Here is a 10,236-nt window from a genome sequence, read left to right as displayed (position 1 = left end):
GAAAAAAGGGCTTACCCTAATTATTTGTTCCCTTTTGGGTTTTTTTTTTTTTTAAATTTATTTTAGGTTACAAACAAAAGAGTACAAATGTAGTAAAAAAAAAAAAGACTGGCCCTACCTAATGTTTTTTTTGTCATGTTCCCGGAAACACATTTGTTTTTGGCACAAGGCAGAATAAAATTGTATTTTCTGCATTAAATTTGTTAAACTCTATATTTGATTATTCCTTTGTTAATCATCTATAGGGGGCCTACTAGCTGGGCATCTGTTTTGCGAAATGTAATATGTATGTAGGATGCATTTTCTCTTTATACTAAGCATATCTAAAATTACTGACGAAAACATTACCAAAGGATGCTGTGATATTGGTGTAAACAAATAATTCAAATGAAAGTGAAAATGCTAAAATTAAAGTAATGGGTAGGAGTAGCCTATGCGATGGTCATGGCTTTACCTTCTCAATGAGTTAGCATCAACGCCAAGTGTCAAAATGGCAATGGGCCAAAATTATGAAGGCTGTTTTTTCTAAAACACAGATGTTTAACACAAAATATAAAATGTGCTAAGGTGTTGTAATACAAATATTCATTTTCCTTTCGTTGCTGGTTATTCTAAAGAGATTGCAGAGCTTGTTTTGCAATGTGAGATTTAATTAAATACTTGAGGTATAACAGAACAAACTGTTTGGTTTTTACTACAGACAAACAATTTTAACAATAACAATAAAATACTTTCCAATTATAATATAGAATTTATTTACATAAATATCCTGAAACTGAAAATTGTAACAGTTTATTTATTACTTTAAAAAAAAAAAAAAAAAAAAAAAAAAAAAAAATATATATATATATATATATATATATATATATATATATATATATATATATATATATATATATATTTGTCTTTGTGGTTTCTTTTGGGCTTTTTGTCTTTTGTGGCCTACATAAACTATTTTGGACAAATGTAGCAAAAACCCAACATTTTATTCTGCAGTGACTGTTAAGAGGTATAATAATTATCATATTTTTACGTTTTGGGGGAGTATGTTGACTACATTATAATAAATTCTAGCATGGCATTGAAAACCCCCCACTTTTGGACTGAAAATGTAAATACTAGATAGTTATTGTTTATGCACTTATCAAATACATGAACATGCTAAGCAAGTAATTGTGATCATATATTGAACATGAAACAAGCCATGTGTGAATACTGCATGTAATGAATCTGTTGAAATTAATGTAATTAGTGTTAATTGGTGATCTACCTATATTCACTTTAAACTTCTAGTAAACCATAAGTGTAATTTTATATAGAGAGTACATGTGTACAGGTAGGGTCCTATGTGAAGAAGAAAACCCTATGTTAAGTGAGTCATAATTATTTCTTGCTGCATTTAGTTTTAGAAATACACATTTTAAAAATACCAGTATTTTGTTTATTTAATTTATAATTTATTACTCTTACAGCCTTTGGAGAGAGAGAGAGAGAAAAGTATAATGACTAAAGCAGTTTTCAATTGCTGTTAATTTCCAGTGAAAATCATTGAAAGTTATGAATTTCTTGGTAAATAGGTGTCTGAACCATGATTAAGATAATTTACAGTGGACGTTTCTTAATATAAGTATTGAAAAGTAGAATATTTAGATATGTCAAATACATTTAAGTTAATACAGGCTCAGTGAAATCAGAAAATAATTTTGTACACTCGAATTAAATGATTTACATTAAAAACATTACAAATATTGTAAAACAATACCACTATCATTTCTAATTTCATGTAACTGTGCATGAAAAAGCATTGTTCTATTTCTACTTACATTTAAAAAATAAAAATAAAATAAAATAAAAAACCCATTATATTTAATATTATAAATTTCCTATTTGTTATTTATCATTTGAAAATGTATTTTTTTTTTTCTTTAATATTACGTATGTTATAGATTTTTATTTTATTTTATTACGTGTGTGTATATATATACTTTTTAATTTTTAATTTTACATTTATTTATTTATTTATTTATTTGTGTTAACGTTAATACTTTTGTTTGGGTTGGGTTTTTGGGGAGTTTTTTTCATTCAAATAATTTATTAAAGGGACATTTCCGAGTTTTCTGCCATTTTTAACATGTTATCAACTAACAAGGACTTTTTAACATGTTATCAACTAACAAGGACTTTTTAACCATTGTAAATACATATCTAATATATTTGTCTGCAAAAAATATTAGTGGCTGTATATTAAACGTGTTTTTGACCGTTCTACTATTTGTACTAGGTTACATTTCATTTTATTTCCTAAAATATATTTTTTCGTACGTACGAAATTATTTGAAGAAAAAATCCAGTTTGGGCTTCTTGCAAATATTAAGACTACCAGAAACACATTGAATACACAGACACTGATAATCTAAACAAGAAAATATATTTAATATGTAAGTTTAATCGTAGAAATATTTTATTTTTCGGAAACATCTTACAATGCAGCAAACTCAGGAATGTCCCTTTAAAAATAAATATTATGTTGAAAACTTTGGTTGAATTTACACTACTCTGCAAACAAATAATGTGTGGTTTTAAACACGTATATATATATATATATATATATATATATATATATATATATATATCATATTAAATTGCGATAACAAACACTGAATAGAACCCGGAAGTAAACAACCAAGAGTGGAACGTGGCGTTTTACAAATTAAAACTATTAAATACTGTTACAGTTTGTTTTATTAAAAAAACACTCACGTATTATCAATCAAATATGTACACAGTTACTGGTTTTGGCATGGTGGATAGATGATAGAAAGTTATTTCCTTCTTCTTCTTTTTTCTTCCATTAATTCTTCTTTTTTTTACGACCGACTGCGGAATTTAATAGATTTTTATTATTTACTTTATTTTTTATCTATTCTACGCTTTAGTCACATACATGCTCATAATTAGGTCGGGAATAATAGAGTAATTACCGTTCGGTGCGTTACGACAATACAAAATTAGAAACCGGAATTGTGTATAGCGCACGAACGCCACCTGTCGGAAAATTGCTGATAGTACCCTATAGTGTTTGTTTAGTGATGTCAATCCTTTTCATTTCATTTCATTTCAACTTATTTTCGTGTTTATATCCAATTAAGGTTCAAGCACGTTGTCCTGGGCACACACCTCAGCTATCTGGGCTGTCTGTCCAGGACAGTCGGTTAGTTGTCAGTGTTTTGTGAGAGAGAGAGAGAGAGAGAGAGAGAGAGAGAGAGAGAGAGAGAGAGAGAGAGAGAGAGAAGAGGGTGTAGTGGCCCTACACCTACCCATTGAGACCTTAAGAACTCGCTCTGAGTTGGAGCCGGTACCGGGCTGCGAACCCTGTAATTACCAGCCTGTAGTCCGATGGCTTAACCACTGCGCCACCGAGCCCATTTTCAAAACTGGTGACCGAGAAATTGAAAGAACTAGTCGAAGCTAAAACAAACACAAAAATCCAGTGTACCAGTACAGGTGCGGTGTATCATAAAACGTGTTACATGTATTTACCCTTTGAATAACAATATACCGGCGCAGCAGCAATTCCGTGCAGTAACCGGTCAACACATTCATCTTTGTGTTGCACAATGTCCGCGATAAAACGCGATAATGAGCTGTAGAAACTCCGGGAAATGAAATGCACATTCATGGTTGCACTGCACTAAATAAAGTGTTTTTGACTGAGAACTACATGGTGGAACGTAGCTGGTGTAAAACAGGGGGTGGGGGGTGCGGGTGGGTGGGGTGGGGTGGGGTGGGGGCAGTTGCACCCCTAATTAATGGATGGTGGGTAGTATATATTATAATTTATTAGCTGAGACCTTCTGTATCATAGGCGTACATTTCAAATACAATTCAATAACATTTGACAAGTGGTAGTATATATTGAGGATGGATAAGTAAATACGGTGACAATGTACGTATAACGCATTTAAAGACATTTTACATACATAGTTCTTTACTGTTACTAACAGAAAATAATTACACAAGTTTAAACACAGATGGTTTGTGCCAATAGAATTTCTTAAAGGGGACATTCCTGAGTTTGCTGCAATTTTTAAGATCTTATCGACAGAGACTTTTTAACGATTGTAATTACATATCAAATATATTTTTCCGAATAACATATTAGTGGCTGTATATTAAACGTGTTTCTGATCGTTCTAATATTTGTGCTAGCTTAAATTTCATTTTATTTCCTAAAATATATTTATTTGAAGACAAAATCCAGTTTGGGCTTCTTACAAATATTAAGACGACCAGAAAGACATTGAATATACAGACACTGATATTCCGAACAAGAAAATATATTTAATATGTAAGTTTAATCGTAGAAATGTGTTATTAGTGGGAAGCATCTTACAATGTAGCAAACACAGGAATGTCTATTTATATATTGAACGTAATTAAATTTACAAAGAGATACTCATCTTCTGTATCAGTTTGCTTATACATCTGACATTTCCGTTGCGATATTTCAATACCAAAATACCTACCTTGTTCAGGAGTAGTATAACAATCCGGCATTGATATGATATTCTCAGATAATATTGCAAGCAAAAGGTAATGCTGCTAATGCAAAAAAAAAAATATACCGGGTAAAATTTCCTCTGATGACTATGAATCAGAATATCCAAATGTTTGACTTCCAACAGCCGATGATTAATATATCAATGTGATCTAGTGGTGTCGTTAAACAAAACAAACTAACTTTTTTTTAAAGAAATATGTTCAGGTCTCACTACACTACGTCCGGGTTCATTCATCACGGTCCACTATAGTTCCTTATTGTGACACATGTTATGGTTCATATATTCACTGCTAGGAAATGGTGAAGAATTAAAACAATATGTATGTTTAATGGTAAGCCTTCTGGCTTTATTTTGCCTATGTTAATTTCTAATATTGTGCATTGACCTTTTGGGACATGGGTGTATAGCGCAAGAGACAGCCGGAGTGAATCGATTTATGAACCACCTGTTTGGACCGGTATTACAGCCAGATGCCGTCATATAGCAACAAACTGAGACGGAAATGTTCTCAATTTTGGAGTGAAAATAAATGCTTATATAATATATGTTTGCAGTGGTGTATGTTGTTAGTGCCAACGAGAACCCGTTCTATTGGCAATATTCATTTAAATTTGGGCCATTTAATATGGGTTGTAATGGCAGATGACATCCGTGTAGTGACACCTCAGTATATTCTCTGTCTGTCTGTTTGTCTGTCTGTTTATTTGTATGTCTCTGTCTGTCTGTCTGTCTGTCTCTCTCTCCCTCTCTCTCTCTCTCTCTCTCTCTCTCTCTCTCTCTCTCTCTCTCTCTCTCTCTCTCACACACTCTCTCACACTCTCTCACACACACACACACACACACACTCTCTCTCTCTCTCTCTCTCTCTCTCTCTCTCTCTCTCGGTCTGTCTCTCTGTCTCTGTCCCTCTCTGTCTCTCTCTCTCTCTCTCTCTCTCTCTCTCTCTCTCTCTCTCTCTCTCTCTCTCTAAACGTACTTTATATATATATTTTTTTTAATACAGTACTACAGACATGCTGATTATACCAAACACCTAGGTACTTCTCTGGTTAATGCCATACCTTATCGCTGTTATCAGAAAACCCGTTATCATCTCATTGTGTTATTAATTGTAAACAGTTCGTTGCGGCAAACAAGAGCCAACTCGCTTCCACGCACCATGTATTATACAGTATTAAGCTGCTCATTGTATTTAGCCTTCCTGGGCGTCTTGCAAACAATGGAAGGTTTCAGCGCGTCATTCTTTAAATGGATTTACTCGCCACGTCCAAGCCTTTTCTAACATTGCACATACATTTTTGATGGAATTTCTTCAAGTTATTATAGCACGATGCGAAAAACAAACCGTGTCAATATTAGATCGAATCTGAAGCGATACACATGATACCGGCTCTGTCCCGGACCACTCCTGCTGGCTATCCAGAGGATGGGCCCGTGACAGACATGCTTGAAACCTTAGTGGTATATGAGCATGTAAATAAATATTGGAATGGAATGATACCGGCCTCGGTGGCGTCGTGGCAGGCCATCGGTTTACAGGCTGGTAGGTACTGGGTTCGGATCCCAGTCGAGGCATGGGATTTTTAATCCAGATACCGACTCCAAACCCTGAGTGAGTGCCCCGCAAGGGTAGGTGTAAACCACTTGCACCCACCAGTGATCCATAACTGGTTCAACAAAGGCCATGGTTTGTGCTATCCTGCCTGTGGGAAGCGCAAATAAAAGATCCCTTGCTGCCAATCGGAAGAGTAGCCCATGTAGTGGCGACAGCGGGTTTCCTCTCAAAGTCTGTGTGGTCCTTAACCATATGTCTGACGCCATATAACCGTAAATAAAATGTGTTGAGTGCGTCATTAAATAAAACATTTCTTTCTTTTTTCTTTCTTTCGATACACATGACAGACACCGAACCGGCCTCGGTGGCGCAGTGGTTAAGCCATCGGACTACAGGCTGGTAGGTACAGGGTTCGCAGCCCGGTACCGGCTCCAACCCAGAACGAGTTCTTAAGGGCTCAATGGGTAGGTGTAAGGCCACTACACCCTCTTCTCTCTCACTAACCACTAACCAACTAACAACTAACAACTAACGCACAGTCCTGGACAGACAGCCCAGATAGCTGAGGTGTGTACCCAGGACAGCGTGCTTGAACCTTAATTGGATATAAGCACGAAAATAAGTTGAAATTAAATGAAAAACAGGCACCGAGCCTACAATTCCTATGGCGTGATAGTGGTGTGGGGGAATGGACAAAGGGGTGCGGGTGAGATGGTGTTGGAGGATGAGTCGAACAGAATCGGGGTACAGAATTAAAGGGGTTTCTTTCTTCAGCTTGACAAAAGAGCAGTGTTGAATTAAACATTGCATCTTTTCGCCTTGACCGGCCTCAGTGGTGATGTATCAGTTAACCTATCAGACGTTTAGGCTGGTAGGTACCGAGTTCGCATCCCGATACCGGATACCACCCAGAGAGAGTTTTAATGACTCACTAGGTAGATGAGAGAACCACTACACCGACTTCTCTCTCATTAACAACTAACCACTAACCCACTGCCCTAGGCCCATATTTCCGAAGCCATCTTAGCCCTACGAAATCGTAAAACCATCGTAGGGTGTGACGTCACTACAGCACACATGCCATAGTGACGTCATAGCTTACGATGATTTTACGATTTTGTAGGCTAAGATTGCTTCGAAAATACGGGCCCTGGACAGACATCTCAGATACCTGAAAGGTGTGTCCAGGACAGCGTCCTTGAACCTTCATTGAATTATATAAGTACGAAAATGGGGTAAATGAATGAATAAACATGGCACTAGTCCGTATTTGCAATGTCTTTCTGTATGTGGTAAATAATACAAATATAGTAGTAGAAGTAGTTATCAGAAGACTGAATACAAATATAAATAAATAAATAAATAAATGCATTAACGTAAACGCTTTAGCGCACATGGAATTCCTTAGCTAAATGCATCACTTCAACATACACACCACTCAATAACGCTCCCCCCAAAAACGAAACAGCAAAAAACAACAAACAAACAAAAGGATAGATGCAAATAAACCAACACACAGACACACTGTTTTATTTTCCCACTATGCGATGTCTTTTTTTCCTGCTGGGTTGTCGTTAAACATTAAACATTCATTCATACATCCATGCATTCATTCATTATTGTTTTCGTTTTTGTATGTGACACTAACACACACACACACACACACACACACACACACACACACACACACAGCGTAGAATAATAACTTGAGATGAATATATTATATTATATTATACCACGTTAATAATATATTTTTTATTTCACTTAGACTCAGCTTTAAATGACATTGACCCATACAAATAAGTTTGTTAGTAGGTCAATTTCTACATCATAAAAAAAGAGAGAGAAAAAAACAGAGAAAGAAATGTTTTATTCAAAGACGCACTCAACACGTTATTTACGGTTATATGGCGTCAGCCATATGATTAAGGACCACACAGATATTGAGAGAGGAAACCCGCTGTCGCCACTTCATGGGTTACTCTTTTCGATTAGCAGCAAGGAATCTTTTATATGCACTATCCCACAGGCAGGGTAGTACATACCACGGCCTTTGATATACCAGTCGTAGTGCACTGGCTGGAAAGAGAAATAGCCCAATGGTCCCACCGATGGGGATCGATCCTAGACCGACCCCGCATCGAGCGAATGTTTTACCAAAATCTGAGAGTGTGGATATTTTATTTACTTATTTATTTTTATTTATTATTTTTAATGAACGTTTTATAATAAGTACGTTAGGGACTGAAAGAAGAAAGATATGTTTTAGTTAACGACACATTCAACACATTGTTTTACGGTTATATGACGTCGGACATTTGGCTAAAATACACACATATAAATCGGACTTTAAACTTGTAGACCTTCGTTCAAAATTACTTCTTCTGTTTCTATATTATTAAATAGTCGAGCAGTGAATTCCTTTTTATGTTTGGCTTATTGAATTTAAAAAATAAAATTCTATTAACTTTTTCACTAATTGCTATTTCCAAAATTCTGCCCATTTTGTAGCTCTACCCCCACCACGTTTCTGTCCCGAATCCTGGCGAAGTCAAATATTGTGCCCATGAAAGACGTGCTTGAATTTTAAATGGATATAGGCACGTTAATATGTTATCCAATCCAAAGTACACTAGGGTTTCGGTTGAACCAACTCAATTAACATTGCAGACAAAGTTAACCGGAGCAGTGAGAGAGAGAGAGAGAGAGAGAGAGAGAGAGAGAGAGAGAGAGAGAGAGAGAGAGAGAGAGAGAGAGAGAGAGAGAGAGAGAGAGAGAGAGAGAGAGAGAGAGAGAGAGAGAGAGAGAGGAAACCCGCTCCAACCACGCCCGGTTAACATTGTCGGCAATGAAAATTCATTTGGTTCAACCGAACCTCTAGTTTTTGAAAAGCGGTCATCTTATGGCTAGATAATTAATTAGATTATAGTCGACACAGAAGCTTTATCTAAAATACCATTAACACAACATTAATCGTTTTTCAATTCTCAACACAGCGAATTTCTACACAACTACTTACATTGATTTGAATTTTTAAATCCTACTCTAGTATTAACAAAGATTACGCACATTCACAAAGAGGTTCAAAATGACAATACTAATCATAAAAGACGGATTATATACAAGCCAATTATACGTCTGACTATAATGATTATTTCTGTGTATGTCTGGCGAGTACTGGAGATTCCAACGAGTTGGACTTGCACTAAGACCACCGCTTACGTTTACGAGTTTATTAATATCCATTTAAATGGCAGTGCCCTGGGCGTCGCTTTGTTCGGGATTTGTGCCCGTGCGTTCAGTGTGATCAACATTCCGCGCAGCGCTTGTAATTAGATCACAGTCTCTGTATTTGACATCGGGTGTTGGTGGTAAATCGCTCCCGGGGCTTGCGCACCAGCTTTTGTTGCCGACTTGGACGTTATTGAGAGGCCACTGTTAAGAAGTGCATTAGTCATTAGTGGTAATACTTTGTAGATATACACCAGACTCGCTATGAATGAATGAATGAATGAGTGAGTGAGTTGGTGAATGAATGATGAATGAATGAATGAATGCATGAATGAACGAATCAATCAATCAGTCAATAACTAACTAACTAACTAACTAACTAAATAAATAAATAAATGGTTAGATGACTGAATGCACGAATGAATTAATAGATTGATGGAGGAATGGACGAATGAATAAATAGATGTGGATGGATGGATGAAGGACTAAATGGATATGTGGATGAATGAATACATATTTGGATGGGTGAAGGACTAAATCGATTTATGGAAGGTTGGATGGATATATATATATATGGATGAACTGATGCAAAAAAGAATGAATGACAGTATCTAAGTGTTTGAATATATTTTAATAGATGGATGGATGGATGGATGGATGGATGTATTGATAAAATTAATGAACCTACATCGTAACAGTAAGATTATTCAATATCAGCTTCGATGCAGACATTTACTATACATAAGCTAATTTCGTAATTTAAAAAAAAAATCATTAGTACATTATAAAGTGTGCATTATCATTACCATTACTGTATGAAATGCCCCAGTGTTTTGTGAACTCTTCGATCCAATACTTCAACAACAGTTGCAAATGAAGGCGTGTAGA

Source organism: Gigantopelta aegis, chromosome 13 (genome assembly GCF_016097555.1).
Source record: "Gigantopelta aegis isolate Gae_Host chromosome 13, Gae_host_genome, whole genome shotgun sequence".
Classification (NCBI taxonomy): Eukaryota; Metazoa; Mollusca; class Gastropoda; order Neomphalida; family Peltospiridae; genus Gigantopelta; species Gigantopelta aegis.
Note: the sequence above shows the minus strand (reverse complement) of the source record.